The sequence below is a fragment of the Erythrolamprus reginae genome, chromosome 4 (genome assembly GCF_031021105.1).
Source record: "Erythrolamprus reginae isolate rEryReg1 chromosome 4, rEryReg1.hap1, whole genome shotgun sequence".
NCBI classification, from domain to species: domain Eukaryota; kingdom Metazoa; phylum Chordata; class Lepidosauria; order Squamata; family Dipsadidae; genus Erythrolamprus; species Erythrolamprus reginae.
In genome coordinates, this window is record NC_091953.1 from 126,005,334 (window position 1) to 126,021,805 (window position 16,472).

Genomic DNA, 16,472 nt, shown 5'->3' on the forward strand with positions numbered 1-16,472 from the left:
GAACCCAAGCCGCTGCTGCTGGGATGAAGGGGTTTCTTTCCCCCCCCTTTTTTTTGAAGAAAGAAAAGGGAGAGGCGGCTTGGAGGGGGAAAAGACTGCATTTAAATAACTAGGAGAACAGCGTGTTTGCAGGCATTGAAAGAGTGTCTTTTGAAGAAAGAAAAGGGAGGGGCGCCCCCCTTGCCTTTCTTCCTTCCCACTCACCCTTTAGCCTAGCCTTGCTTCTTCCACCCGCCCCCTTTAGCTGCTCCTCCCTGCCCTCTGTTCGCCTCCCTTCTAAAGTTTGGGATTTTCCTGAAGGATTTGCACGCATTATTTGCTTTTACATTGATTCCTATGGGAAACATTGTTTCATCTTACGAACTTTTCACCTTACGAACCTCCTCCTGGAACCAATTAAGTTCGTATCATGAGGTACCACTGCATTTGATTTGCTGTGCAGCCTTGGTGTACAGAGTGCTGGGCTGGACTATTTGCCACCAGAGGCTGCTTGAGGTGTGTGTGGTGTGGTGGTGGTTCGATATCACTTTGCTCTGAAACATGGTGTCAGGCCCTTCCACCTCCAGGTTCTTGGTTAATCCTCTCTCTTCCATTGTATTGAGTTACTCTCTGCCCATGGCTGGAGCAGACGGATAGGAGCTCAGGTTTTTGAAGAAAAGGAGGGAGTGTTGGAATTTGCTGTCAACGAACCAAATAGTATCTGAGAAATAAATCACATTCCACTCTTGTGCTCTCACACAAGGTTCGATTAAGTTCGCCATATTGGATTCGATGCTCTGTCATTCCAACACTGTTCTGTCGGGCTCTCTGGTAGAATCCTCCCAAAAATTAACAGGTACAAATTTCAGACACACACATTTGAAAATTCAAAACAATGTTCTTTATAATGAAAATTCCCTTAAACCAAGCCCTCTTTTGGTATAGCAAAGAGCACTCGTCTCCAAACAAACTGGTAATTTGTACAAGTCCCTTATCAGTTCTGTGATACTTAGCTTGCAGCTGTGAGGCAATTCACAGTCCTTCTTCTTTCACAAAGTGAAACACACTTTGCTCTGGTTTAGTTTCAAAGCGGGGAAAAATCAGCACACAAAAAGTCCAAGTCAGTAAAGCAGTCACGAAACACAACGATCAGATAATCCTCCGCAATGGCCAAACCCACAGGCTGCTATTTATAGCAGCCTCACTAATTACCACAGCCCCACCCAACCACAGGTGGCCTCATTTTCTTTGATAATAATCTCTCAGTTGTTGCTGCCTATGCATCGCTCTCCACATGTGTGGCTGTATCATTAACTCTTGTTCTGAATCCAAGGAGGAGCTAGATAATTGATCTCCTTCTGAGCTGTCTGCCACACTCTCCTCCTCCCTGTCGCTCATGTCTTCTTGGTCAGAGGAGCCTTCATCAGCAGATTCCACCGGGGGGGCAAAACAGGCCTGCAGCATGTGGATGTCTCCCCCACATCCACAGTCCTTGGGGCAGGAGCTGGGCCAGAGCTAACCACAACAAACACTAAATTATGTTCAGTTCCCCATCCAGTTTAAGGTTCATCTCATAACCCCCACACTCACAAGTGCAATCACATGGACCAATCCAGTGCAGGGAGTCACTGGCTTCTGCATTTGTTCAGTTGACCTTGGACTCTGTGTAAGGAATGTGTGGTGGTAGCAATCTCTCTCTCACCCCTCCCGTTTCCCTATCGCTGCTAACTGGAGCAGGCCCAAAGCCTCTAACTTCACATAATGGCTTTGGGCCTGACACATGGGAGCATTTGGGGAAATTTGGAGCAATAAAGGGGTGGTTTGAACTGCTAGCTATTTGTGTTATCGTTGTGCCATGCTCCAGGTCATCACAAGTAGGCTGAGCCCCAAGGCTTCTCAGGAGCTGTTATTTTCAAAGATGACTCAGACGCCTATAAATGTTGGGATAGGTTTTATTGTTGGATGGGAAAAAAAGGAAAAGTTTAAGATACATAGTCAAAACAAAAGAATAAACAATTAATGAGAAAGGAATGGGAGTTCAAATATCATAGGGGAAAAGACAAGTAAGATAAAATCTATTTGAAAGAACAATGTCTAGAAATTGTAAATGATTTGTAAATATTAGCCATAGAAGAATGAATAAGTATAAATAGGTATCAGGAGAAATATAAAATAGACTTGTCATGTAACGTCCACTGTTTTTAAATGTTTTATCACCTCGAGGCTCGACTACTGTAATGCTCTCTACATGGGACTACCTTTGAAAAGCATTCAGAAACTTCAGATCGTGCAGAATGCAGCTGCGAGAGCAATCATGGGCTTCCCAAGGTATGCCCATGTTACACCAACACTCCACAGTCTGCATTGGTTGCCGATCAGTTTCCGGTCACAATTCAAAGTGTTGGTTATGACCTATAAAGCCCTTCATGGCATCGGACCAGAATATTTCCGGGACCGCCTTTTGCCAAATGAATCCCAGCGAACAGTTAGGTCCCACAGAGTGGGCCTTCTCCGAGTCCCGTCAACTAAACAATGTCGTTTGGTGGGACCCAGGGGAAGAGCCGTCTCCGTAGTGGCCCTGGCCCTCTGGAACCAACTCCCCCCCAGAGATTAGAATTGCCCCCACCCTCCTTGCCTTTCGTAAGCTGCTTAAAACCCACCTCTGCCGCCAGGCATGGGGGAACTGAGATACTCTTTCCCCTTAGGCTTTTACAATTTATGCATGGTATGTTTGTTTGTATCTTTGGTTTTATAATAAGGGTTTTTTAGTTGTTTTAATATTGGATTGTTACATGCTGTTTTTTATCACTGTTGTTAGCCGCCCCGAGTCTACGGAGAGGGGTGGCATACAAATCTAAATAATGATGATGATGATGATGATGATGATGATGATGATGATGATGATGCAAGCAAAACTACTGTGGGACTTCCGACTTCCGACTGACCGAATTCTGAAGCATAACACACCAGACATTGTGATCATGGAGAAAAAGAAAGTATGGATCATCGACATCGCAATCCCAGGTGACAGCAGAATTGAGGAGAAGCAGCTAGAGAAATTAGTGAAATACGAAGATCTAAAAATCGAGCTGCAACGACTCTGGCATAAGCCCGTGAAAGTGGTCCCAGTGGTACTTGGCCCGCTGGGCACAGTACCAAAGGATCTCAGCGGACATTTGAAAACCATCAGAATTGACAAAATCTCCATCTGTCAATTGCAAAAGGCCGCTTTACTGGGATCGGCAAACATAATTCTCCGCTACATCACGCAGTCCTAGGTGCTTGGGAAGCGCCCGACTGGTGATGAAATACGAAATACAGCATAGTGATCTCGTTTGCTGTGTTGTACTGACATAATAATAATAATAATAATAATAATAATAATAATAATAATAATAATAATAATAATAATAATAATAAAATAATAATAATATTTTTTAAAAAATTAAAAGAGCTGTTATTTTAAAGCCAACCAGAACTTTAGAGAGATCCTGGAGAGGACGTTGTCCAACCCCATCTATACCTGGAGAGAGGAAAGGAGGCTGTGTTTTGGTTTCGTGGAACCACTCTAGAATAGAAATGTTTAATTCCACTTCTAGCCGTTAAAATGCAAAAGGGCTACTCTGAACATTTGCTCAAATGCCTGCAGTGGATGACACTGAATTTGCACGTCCTCTAATAAATAACTGTAAATGAAGAGAGAAGTGGTTGGTATGTCAAAGGTGAAGTGCACTTTTCTTCATTACTATGCCAGGAGAAGCGTTTCTCTGCGTTAGAAGTCTCTTTTACTGCCTTGATGCTGCCATGTTGATTGGTTAGTTGGTTGTCTGTTTATTTCTTTGGGTTTTTTTTTTCCAGTGAAGATATTGGTCAAACTTGAAATAGGCAGGAAGATAACTTTACTGCATTCTCATTGTTAATGTTTGCCTCGCCATCATTTATGGAAAGTGGTTGGGAAGACCTGAGGTTGCCAGACAAGGGACAGTTTCTCCTCTTGTGTAGATGAGCCCCAAGGCAGAACAATTCTTGTAGTCTGGGGGGATGTTACTTCTCCTGCTTGCCAAGTATGAAGGAGATGTCCAGTCAAATCTCCAAAAATCCTCTGTTGCAAGAAGAAGAAGAAGAAGAAGAAGAAGAAGAAGAAGAAGAAGAAGAAGAAGAAGAAGAAGAAGAAGAAGAAGAAGAAGAAGAAGAAGAAGAATAGGGGGAGGAGGAGGGAGGAGGAGGAGAAGAAGAAGAAGAAGAAGAAGAACAACAACAACAACAACAACAACTAAACTACTGCTACTACTGCTACTACTAAAACAACAACAACTAAAACAACAACAACAGAGTTGGATGGGACCTTGGAGGTCTTCTAGTCCAACCCCCTGCTTAGGCAGGAAACCTTACACCACTTCAGACAAATGGTTATCCAACATCTTCTTAAAAACTTCCAGTGTTTGAGCATTCACAACTTCTGGTGGCAAGCTGTTCCACTGATTAGTTGTTCTAACTGTCAAGAAATTTAGGGGACCTGGAGAAGGCTGACTCTGTGGGACCTAACCGGTCGCTGGGATTCATGCGGCAGGAGGTGGTCCGGTAGGTATTCTGGCCCGATGCCATGTAGGGCTTTATAGGTCATAACTTTGTGTCGGAAACCAATTGGCAGCCAATGCAGTCCGTGGAGTGTTGGAGAGATATGTACATGTCTGGGTAAGCCCATGATTGCTCACAAGGCTATGTTCTGCACAATTTGCAGTTTCCGAACGCTCTTCAGTAGTAGCCCCATGTAGAGAGCATTGCAGTAGTCAAACCTCGAGGTGATAAGGGCATGAGTGACCATGATAAATATTTCTTGGGGGTTTGGCTGTTTACTAGTGGTTCTTTGGCAGTTTTTTGATGGTGATATTGTTTACTTGATTGTTGCTGTGAAATTCCCCCTCATCACACCTTCTTCCTTTGGTAGCGACTGTCTTCCTCCTCTTCTTCCTCCTCCTCCTCCCACCCAAATTTCGAGCTTTTATTTCTTTCGTAATGGCTTTGCACACATTCTTTGCTTTTACATTGATTCCTATGGGAAAAATTGCTTCTACTTACAAACTTTCCTACTTAAGAACCTGGTCATGGAATGCAGCCTTAGTGAATAGTTTGATAGTGGTGAGGGAATTATTTGTTTAGCGGAGTGATGATATTCAGGGAAATAACTGTTCTGATGTCTAGTTGTCTTGGTGTGCAGGGCTCTGTAGCATCGTTTTGAGGGTAGGAGGTGAAACAATTTATGTCCAAGATATTTTAATAGCCACTCTGAGTCCTCGGAGAGGGGCAGCATACAAATCTAATAAATTATTATTATTATTATTATTATTATTATTATTATTATTATTATTATTTTAAGTAGCTTCAATATGCTCCACACAGCACGATTGCCAGTGTTATGGTGGTATAGGTGGCTGGAATTCCCTACCCTGTTTATAATGTGTAAAATAACCTTGAAGCAACCTGAAAATCAACATTGGTGTTTTGTACAAATCAAATTATTGTATCAGTAGCTGCTTATTTTTAGTACAACTGATCTCAGCCACAAAATCAATGTCCGATTCATGGAGGGGTTTTTTTTTCATATCAGAACTCAAGGTAATAATGAGAAGTGTTTTGCTTCATTACAATTTTTTAAAAAGCGTTGCATGCTTATTTGCTTGGAAAGGGAGCCTACAGATTGACAATTTTCGGCCCAGGATACATACAAACAAGACTGCCAGCTTCCCTTGGTCCCTCTTGGGCAAAGTGCTGGTTTGTCTAATGAAAAGTGATAGATTTCAAACCAGAAGCATGCTGGGGGGGGGCGGTTGGGGGGGGTTTGCTCCGTGATACATAATTTAAGGAACAATGACTTCCAACAATTGCTCAGCTTAAGAATGTCTGTGCTAGCTTCCAACAGCGATTTTATAAATGACCCCTGTCAATAATCATGAATAATGATTGCAATTCTACCCCTTGTTCAAGGAGATTTGTTCCCAAATAAGGTTGCTTCAGATTTGAACATGAAACTCTTTTATTTTCCAAATATTGTGTTTCAGGAATACTATTCGTTTTAGGCAGGGGGGGTATTCACTCGCTGTATTTTTCAGAGTATAAGATGCACTGGAGTATAAGATGTTTGGAGAGAGGAAAATAAGGGGGGGAAATTGACCTACCAGGTATTCATCTCGCTAATGTCCTTGGTCTGTTCAGCTTCAGCACATTATTTTATCCCCTGGTTAAGACTGGAAAAAACATTCCTTGGAGAGAGTAGCAATGAAAAAGCCTGCAAACCAGTAAGAGCTGGGAAGATGTTAGCAGATCATTAGAGCTGGAAAAAACATTATTTTATCCCCTGGTTAGGGCCAAAAGAAAAAAAGAAAAGCCTTCTTCAGAAGGAGTAACAATGAAAACAAGCCTGCAAAGACTTAGGCTGGGAAAAAACCTCTTTGCAGTAGCAATAAAAAATCCTGCAACCTGGGAAGATCGATAGCACTTTATTAGGGCTGAAAAAAACCCTTTTTCAGAGGGAGTAGCAATGAAAACAAGTCTACAATCCAGGAAGAGCAGGGAAGATTATTAGCATCTACTTAGGGCTGAGGGAAAAAAGCTTCAAAAAAGCTACATTCAGAGTACAGTGGTACCTCTACCTAAGAATGCCTCTACTTAAGAACTTTTTTAGATAAGAACCGGGTGTTCAATTGTTTTTTTGCCTCTTCTTAAGAACCATTTTCTACTTAAGAACCCAAGCCCGGAAAAATTTCCCAGGAAATTTGAGAGCGGCACAAAGGCCCGGCCAGTTTTCTGCCATTTCCCCTTTAATCCTGGCCATCTTGGGATTTTCTGGGCTGCCAGAGGAGCCTTTCGGTGGTGCTTAAGGAGACTTTGGCAGTCCAGAGTGAATGAAGCATTTGGGGCCTGGGAGAGGGAATAGACCTCTGCCAGCGCCTAGAGAAAAGGAACTCTCCCTTTACTCTTGGCAGCCCAGAGAGAACGGAGCATTTTCCTTTCTCTGGGTTCCGCCTCAGAATCCCTCTCTTTTTTTTTAAGCCTTAAAGTTTTGGATTTTTTTGATTCCCCTCCCCTCACCTTCTTCCTTCGGCAGTGACTGTCCTCCTCCTCTTCTTCCTCCTCCTCCTCCCACCCAAATTCCCAGCTTTTATTTCTTTCCTAATGGGTTTGCATGCATTATTTGCTTTTACATTGATTCCTATGGGAAAAAATGCTTCTACTTACAAACTTTTCTAATTAAGAATGTGGTCATGGAATGAATTAAGTTCTTAAGTAGAGGTACCACTGTATAAGACAAACCCAAAATTTCAGCCTCTTTTAGGAGGGGAAAGGAGCATCTTATACTCCCCAAAATATGGTACTTTTCCTACCAATTAACAAATATGAGCAAGTGCAAGCACTCACTGGCATTCCTCCCATGCGCCCCATCCATGCATGCACATGCCTTGCACATATGCGCATGGTTTCAAAATGAGCCTAAATTTTACAATATAGCGCTGGGGCAGAGGTGGGGCGTAGTATGCCTACCCACAGGTCACTACTACCAGTTCACTGGAACTGGTCCAAACCCACTGAATGTCACTTCTGATTTTAGGAAAAAGTACTAAAATAATATTTCTGTGATTCCATGGATGGTTTGGTTTTGTCTGATCAGATGACAGGATTTTATTCTGCAGATGTAACCTGGGCTAGTTGAAATCTAAACCAGCAATAGTAGTACTAGAGAGTACTGAGACTGGTACTAGGGATAGTACTCATAAAATACTGTCAAAGTCTAACAGTTTATCCCTGTTAGACTTTGGCAGTATTTTATGAGTACTAAGACAGTATGGTGCTTTGGTGGGATTGGCCAATCACAAAAAAATTGTGTGCTGGAAAGCAGAATATAATTGCCTGTGCCACTACTGAAAACATTTTAAGTACAGTGATACCTTGTCTTACGAACTTAATTGGTTCCGGGATGAGGTTTGTAAGGTGAAAAGTTTGTAAAATGAAACAATGTTTCCCATAGGAATCAATGGAAAGGCGATTAATGCGTGCAAGCCCAAAACTCACCCTTTTGCCAGCCGAAGTGCCCATTTTTGAGCTGCTGGGATTCCCCTGAGGCTTCCCTCCATGGGAAACCCCACCTCCGTACTCCATGTTTTTGTGATGCTGCAGGGGAATCCCAGCAGGGGAATCCCAGCAGTGCAAAAACGGGTGCTTCGCTGGCAACGGAAGTCTGGAGGCGGGGCATCCCAGTGGCAGCGGCTTGGGTTTGTAAGGTGAAAATAGTTTGGAAGAAGAGGCAAAAAATTATTAAACCCCGGGTTTGTATCTTGAAAAGTTTGTATGACGAGGGGTTTGTAAGACGAGGTATCACTGTATTTCCTTGAGTAAAGAGCTGTGTTGATGCAGTGGTTAGAATGCAGTATCACAGGCTGATTCTGCTCACTGGCAGGAGTTTGATCCTAACCAGCTCATGGTTGACTCAGCCTTCCATCCTTCCAAGGTTGGTAAAATGAGGACCCAGATTGTTGGAAGCAATATGCAGATTCTGTAAACTGCTTAGAGCAGGGGTGGGCAAAGGGGGCTCTTCTATGACATGTGGACTTCAACTCCCAGAATTCCTAAGATGGCATGATTGGCTGAGGAATTCTGGGAGTTGAAGTCCATAAGTCATAGAAGAGCCCCCTTTGCCCACCCCTGGCTTAAAGAGTGCTATAAAGCACTATGAAGAACTATATAAGTCTTAGTATTATTGTTACTGCTGAGTGCTAAAGGAAAGGGCTAAGGGTCTCAAAATACAGACAAGCAGGGAATGAAACATTTCTTGAAAACCTTTGACCCTGTGCAATTCAAAGCTTCAGTGTTTGCCATTTAACAGAATATTTTGGCTTTGTGCAGTAGAACCAGTTCCGGAAAGGATTGGACATTGCCCCAAAGTTCTCAAATCTCTGAGTTAGAGAAACAGTGGTGGTTTGAAAGGAAAACAATTGGGTTGTGTAGAAATCAGAGCAGCTTTGCAGGCACCAGCTGCTGTGGCTAAGCTAGGCTGATCTGTGCACTAAGAGTCAAACTTGGCTTCAGATGGGCTTATCGTTCTTATTCAGATTTTGAGATGGGAGAGAATGTGAAATTTTAAATCCATTTCATTTGAAAAGTTCCCTTTCTGCCAGAATTTTGCATTGGGGGGGATGCAGTGGGTGTAGTAGGTTTATGCACTATTTATTGAATACTTAATATGTTTTTTTATTGTCCTTCCTTCTCTAGTATAGTGGTACCTCTACTTACGAACTTAATTTGTTCCATGACCAGGTTCTTAAGTAGAAAGGTTTGTAATAAGAAGCAATTTTTCCCATAGGAATCAATGTAAAAGCAAATAATGCGTGCAATTGGGGAAAGTACAGGGAGGGTGGAGGCCCTGTTTCCTCCCAGGAGATTCCTACCAAGGCCCCACGGAGGCTTCTCCCAGTCTTTTCCAGTTACAGTTTCGGAGGCTCTTGTTTGTAAGTGGAAAATGGTTCTTGAGAAGAGGCAAAAAATCTTGAACACCCGGTTCTTATCTAGAAAAGTTCGTAAGTAGAGGCGTTCTTAGGTAGAGGTACCACTGTATCTAAAACACATTCATCAGCTGAAGAGTTTAAGTGGGGATGGAGGGTGAAAAATTGCCTTTGAGCCATTGGAAGGATGGTCTGGTTGGATTTTGACTGTCCTTCAAAGAGTGCGGGATGAAACTACATGAAAACAATGGGAAATAAATAAGGGCAGAAAACAATTTGCTAACCGCGGCGCTAGAACCAATGACTGAGAGTTTGTAGTTGATTCATTTTTCCTTCTGGCATTCCATGGACTTTTGAGTAAGCCTGGATAAATCTCTCTTGGCTTCCTATAATGCTTGTTTTCTTGTCAACATGTTTTCACTTATTTTTTTTAAAAAAAACTATATTATATATATGACATATATATATATATATATATATATATATATATATATATATATATATATATATATATATATATATACACACACACACATATACAGTAGTCCCTCACCTATCGCTGGTGTTACGTTCCAGACCTGGCCGCGATAGGTGAAATCCGTGATGGGGAATTTATCGACTCATAGTACTTATTTAAGTATTTATATTGTAATTGTTTGGTAAGTTTTCATTGTTTTAAGTGTTTATAAACCCTTCCCACACAGTATTTATTTTAGATACAGTATTTAAATACAGTATTTACAATTTTAGATATATTTTATTTTTGAAAAACCTGCCGATTGAGTTCGGCGGGCTGTTTAAATCTGCCGATCGGCTTCCTCAGAAACCCGCGATGAAGTGAAGCCGCAGTAGGTGAAGCGCGGTATAGCGAGGGACTACTGTATATATATATATATATATGTCACATGTTTTTTGCTGAATTTGAAAATTAAGGGAGACTAGGATAGATCTATTTTGGCCTTATTTTGGCCTCATCAGCTAGCCATACCCACTGGGACTTGAACCTGCAATCTTTGCCTTTGTAAGGCAGAGAATTATCCTCTAGGCTACGGTATCCAATCCATTCAGCTCTGCACCAGGGAAAAGTTACATATTTTTGTGTTGAATCACCCTGGTGTACTTGAAGGAACATCACAGCTCCTTTTTTGCCTTTGGGCCCAACTTACGACCATTTCCAAGGCAGTTAATTTTATTGATAGCCGACAATTCTATCTATATGTGTCACATGTTTTTTGCTGAATTTTAAAATTAAGGGAGACTAGGATAGACCTATTTCGGCCTTATTTTGGCCTCATCAGCTAGCCATACCCACTGGGACTTGAACCTGCAACCTTTGCCTTTGTAAGGCAGAGAATTATCCTCTAGGCTACGGTATCCAATCCATTCAGCTCTGTACCAGGGAAGGGTTACATTTTGTGTCGAATCACCCTGGTATATTGAAGGAACATCACAGCTCCTTTTTTGCCTTTCGGCCCAACCCATATATATATTCTAGCTGTGTTTTTGTTTATGTATGAACTCGTGTTTATGGTTCTTTTGCTTACTCAGTGCTCTCAACATCTATGGAGATTCTCAGTCACCCAGGTCATAGTTAAGTATCTTTGGCATATTAAGTGCTATGTTTTATGTGTGAGAGTAGAACTTGTCCAGTGAAGGGCTGCCCATTGCCAGAGCTACCAATATGCTCCCAGTGACCGGTGTGGGAGGGTGCATCTGATGTGCCTCTGCAAGTGCCGGTATGAGATTCAAACTCTAGGCATGTGCAGGAAGTGAAATCTTGCATGAGGATGCTTGCACACGGAAGATTTCACCGATTTTTGATGGCTTATTTGCTTCTGTGCCAAAAATTGGCAAAAATTCATGCACACTAGCATCCTTGCGCACGATTTTGCTTCCTGTGTGTTGGTATGTCTCGGTGCAGCTAGGCTACCGACCTTCAACATACACTGAGCAGAGATTAAGGAAGAGTGTGGATGTGTGATACAGCCAATAATGACACAGTCATAGTATGCTGAATAAGTACTATTTACATATATACATAAAGCAGAAATAACCAACAAACCGCACATAGCAAGCACTAAGCAAAATACACTCCTTCCTCAAGGTAAAGGCAAAAATGTGAATGAGCAATCCAGCATCATCATCAGGAGAGAGTACTGGCGCCCTCTTATGGCTAACCAGCCAAAGTCCTTAAAGTGATATTACAACTGTAAGGATATTAACTACAATAGGCAGTTTAACAGACATGGCAATCCCAAATAACAGTATGTACCATGTACTAACACTGTGCATGCACAGAAGCTGAATCTCATCTTGGCTTGCATTGGGGATTCAGAGGTGCATGCACATCTCCATTTTTTCCAACCATGACTGCGCACTGGATCATCCATGCAGCAGCCCAGTACAGTGGTGCCTCTACCTAAGAACACCTGTACTTACAAACTTTTCTAGATAAGAATTGGGTGTTCAAATTTTTTTTTGCCTCTTCTCAAGAACCATTTTCCACGTACAAACCCAAACCTCTGAAATTGTATCCGGAAAATGCAGGGAAAAGCCTCCATGGGGCCTCTTTAGGAATCTCCTGGGAGGAAACAGGGCTGGAAAAGGTGGGGAGAAGCCTCCATGGGGCCTCTCTAAGAATCTCCTGGGAGGAAACAGGGCCGGAAAAGGCAGAGAGAAGCCTCCGTGGGGCTTCTCTAGGAATCGCCTGGGAGGAAACAGGGCCGGAAAAGGCAGAGAGAAGCCTCCATGGGGCCTCTCTAGTTATCTCCTGGGAGGAAACAGGGCCGGAAAAGGCGGGGAAAGCCTCTGTGGGGCCTCTCTAAGAATCTCATGGGAGTAAACAGGGCCGGAAAAGGTGGGGAGAAGCCTCTGTGGGGCCTCTCTAGGAATCTCATGGGAGGAAACAGAGCCTCCACCCTCCCTGTGGTTTACCCAGTCGCACATATTATTTGCTTTTACATTGATTCCTATGGGAATAATTTCTTCTTCTTACAAACGTTTCTACTTAAGAACCTGGTCAAAGAACAAATTAAGTTCATAAGTAGAGGTACCACTGTACTGAACATGTCTATTGTAAAGGCAGGACAGTGGGCATTGTGACTTCTTGGTTGAGAAAGCCGAACCAGCCAGTGTTGAAAGAATGCTTCCGCTGTCCTTTGCAGAACTCTATCCTCAAGCACCATCGAGTAAAGGAATTGCACGGTGTTAAGAATCAGGGACACGTTTGCTCCTTATCTATATTTACCCAGCTTATTCCAGCCACAGAGAATGAGATGTTCCCAATTTAGGCGTTGTGGATTTTGATGCATGGGATGCATTGATGTCACCAAATTCAATCTCCATTTATAGTCTTTATTCTCTCCACCCAGCTCTCCCATTCTGCTTTTTTAAAAATTTCCTTCCCTTTCCCGGTCCTCCTTTGGCCCCGCCACTCGCTTCCTGTCACCAGATGGGCTGCGTTTGGCAGCTGCAGGATCCAGGTGCCAGTCCCTCGACTCTGGCTTTCTCTGCCGGCTGGCACCGAGGCCTCTTGTGCTTCTTGGCTCCTTCTTAGATGGGCAGCTGCAGAGGCGGCCCTGGATTTTCCCCCTGGGGGAGGCGGTTGTGGGCCGGGAGCCCTGCTTGGCTCAAAAGATCCCATTGAACGCTCGGTTATCTTTTTTCTTGCTGCGGAGTCAAGATTATTTATTTGCTTGTTTGTTTATGGTTCAGATAAAGAGGAATTGTTCCCCGCTTCCTTTTCCACTGACCCTCTTATCCCTTCCCTACCTCGTTTCCATTCATCTTTTAATTACACAAACCTGTAGTTATGGCCATTGACCCGTGTGATTGTATCCACTGGCGTTTGGGTAATAATGTCCAACCCGGTAATTATGAAACCCTCCTTGTAAAAAATATAGCCCCTTTTGGAGTGACCGAAAGGAGAAGAAGCTGTGTTGAGCCCAGAGCAGTGATGGGTTGCTGCTGGTTTGAACCGGTTGGCCCAAACCTGTGGCAGACGTTTGCCCCCTGCTCCCCAGACCAGCAGTGATGGCAGATGGCTACACCCTTGAACCGGTCCTCCAGTCGCTGCTCTGTGCATGCACAAAGACTTCTACGTATGCACAGAAGGACTTTTCCCCAACATATTGCACTTACTTACTTACTTACTTACTTACTTACTTACTTACTTACTTACTTACTTACTTACTTACTTACTTACTTACTTACATACATATTTAGTCAAATACGTATTGGTAGTATGCAAAGATATAACAATGTTTATAAACATGATACTAGTACGATACGAGTCTCCGGAGAGGGGCGGCATACAAATCCAATGAATGAATGAATGAATGAATGAATGAATGAATGAATGAATGAATGAATGAATGAATGAATGAATGACGGAAGCCACGCTGGTGCACCTATGCATGCTCCTTACTGATATCTTAGGAATCAGGTGAGGTCAACAGTGGATAGTCTAAGGGTATAGTTTTGGGGTTAGGTGATGATCCTACAGGTAGTGAGTTCCATGCGTTAACTACTCAGTTACTAAAGTCATATTTCCTGCAGTCGAGTTTGGAGCAGTTTACTTTAAGTTTGTATCTGTTGTGTGCTTGTGTGGTTGAAGCTGAAGTAGTCGTTGACAGGAAGGACATTGTAAAAGATGATGTTATGGGCTATGCTTAGGTCGTGTTTAAGGCTTTCTAAACCTAGGATTGTAAGTCTGGTTGCATAGGGTATTCTGTTGCGAGTGGAGAAGTGCAGGGCTCATCTAGTAAAGTATCTCTGGATGTTTTCTAAAGTGTTTATATCCAAAATGCGATGTGGGTTCCAGACAGATGAGCTGTATTCAAGGATTGGTCTAGTGAAAGTTTTGTATGCTCTGGTTAGTAGTGTGAGATTACCGGAGCAGAAGCTACATAGGATTAGGTTAACAACTCTTGAAGCCTTTTTGGCTTGCTTTGTTGTTGCAGTGGGCTTTGGCACTTAGGTCATTTGATATGAATATTCCAAGGTCTTTTATGATGCGAATCAGTAGGGAAAGTAAGTGGAACCCACCCCTGGGCCAAAGACAACCTGTTTTTGGAGCAAGGCCGAATCTTGCTGGAACTTCATTGAAGCAGGTCTTACAGAATGAAAGCCAATGGAAGAATGAGTATAATAATAAAGATTTCTTCTTTGCTAGGGTTATTAAAACTCAACTAATATACTTTTCTTCCTCTTCATGCCTGTCATGTTGATTTTGGACTTAGAAATTCCATTCTGGATTCTCAACCACAGTGGGATGATGCTGCTTAATCCAAAATTCATTTGGCCTTTGATACCCATGCTTTCCCCCCCAATTTCTTGATCAATTTTATGCATCTGAGTCATTTTCTGAGCTCTGGATGTTAATACCACAAATTATTTCTCATCGGTTGTAACTGCTAAGTTATACATTGTCTCTTTCTGCAGAAGGCATAAAAGAATAGCCAGCCACACAAACAGGCTTAAAAATAGTTTCTGACCCATAGTCTAGCACAGTGATGGTGAACCTATGGCAGGGGTGCCACAAATGGCATTCGGAGCCATTGCCCTGGCTCAGCTCCTATCCTGTTTCCCCGATAGTAAGACACCCCCGATTGTAAGACGTATCGGGGTTTCAGGGGGGTCGGCTAATATAAGCCGTACCCCGAAAGTAAGACATATGTCTTACTTTCGGGGAAACACGTGGGTATTGCCGGGGGGGAGCCCGATGACGTCGCTTCAAAGCTCCCCGCGCGCCCCTCGCCTTCGCCTCGCCGCGGCGCCACCACCTCTTCCCCGGCTTGGCAAAGCGAAGGACGGCGCTGGTCCGAAGCGAGCCGAGCGGGCGGCGGCTTGCAGCGAAGGCGCTTGTCCCAGCAACCGAGTCCTGCCGAGGCTCGGCTGCAAGCGGCCAGCGAGGCCGACCGGCTCTGAGGCGAGCGGCCGGAGCTGCGCCCTCCTTCGCCCGCCTCCTTTCCGGCAGGCAGGTGGGGCTGCCCAACTGCGCAGAGCGGCTCCTCCCCTCCAGACACACGCTTCCCCGACACGTGTCTGCAGCTCCACGCGTGCACGCCGCTTGGAGCCCTGAGGTTGAACTTGGAAAAGGGCTCACGAGGCTCCTGTCCCGCGGCTGCCCTTCTGGACTCTGGGGAGATGCCTTCGGGAACGTGACCCTTTCAATTTTTTCCCAATGTAAGACATATCCCGAAAGTAAGACGTAGTGGGGCTTTTGGGGGTAAAAAGAAAGTAAGACACTGTCTTACTTTCGGGGAAACACGGGTATGTGCATTTGTGTGCTGGCCAGCTGATTTTGGCTCACATAGAGGCTCTGGGAGGGCGTTTTGGTAAGTAGAGGCGTTCTAAGGTAGAGGTACCACTGTATATGGACTGAGATCTGCAGTAAGTATGAAGTCTATTCTGTGCAATGGTCTTTTTTGTATGCCAATCATGTATGGTATCGTTTATATGCAGGGGGGGGGAAGGATTCAGTATGCAAATTTTGATCAATTTAACCAATCGATCAGTTATGCAGGTAAAGGTTTGGGGGTTTGGGGAAGAAACCACAGAGTCAGTTAGTGCATTCCAGGTGTTGATCACTCCATTGCTGTATGGTTCTCTGAACTATTCAAGATTTCTGGTACCAGTTCTCCAGAACCTGCTGGATTTCGCCCCTGAATCTGTATGTATACATTGCTTCTGGTGTGGTTAATGTTTAAAGCTTATTGATTTCATGCTGGGGATTAATGATGCTACATGAGCGAGCATCAAGGAATACAACATATTTATATGCTTGATATGAAATATTTTCTTCCCCGGACATTTGAATGAAACTATTGCTCATCAAGGAAAAAAGACAACAACGAAGTAAGAGCAGTCTTCTAATTGCGCGCTGAAAGACTGCTGAATCGGCTCATTTTCATAAAATGATCGGGATTAATTATACCATCTCCGATACTCACCACTGGTGTTCGACTCCAGTCTGCTGAAATAAGGGATTTAAAGGTT

At 43.5% G+C, this 16,472-nt stretch overlaps 1 protein-coding gene across 3 annotated transcripts in view; it reads left to right on the forward strand.

Annotated features, from left to right (window-relative positions):
- The window catches only part of KLF12 (KLF transcription factor 12), a 291,072-nt gene that overhangs the window by 202,289 nt on the left and 72,311 nt on the right, over positions 1-16,472 (forward strand). The window lies entirely within an intron of this gene.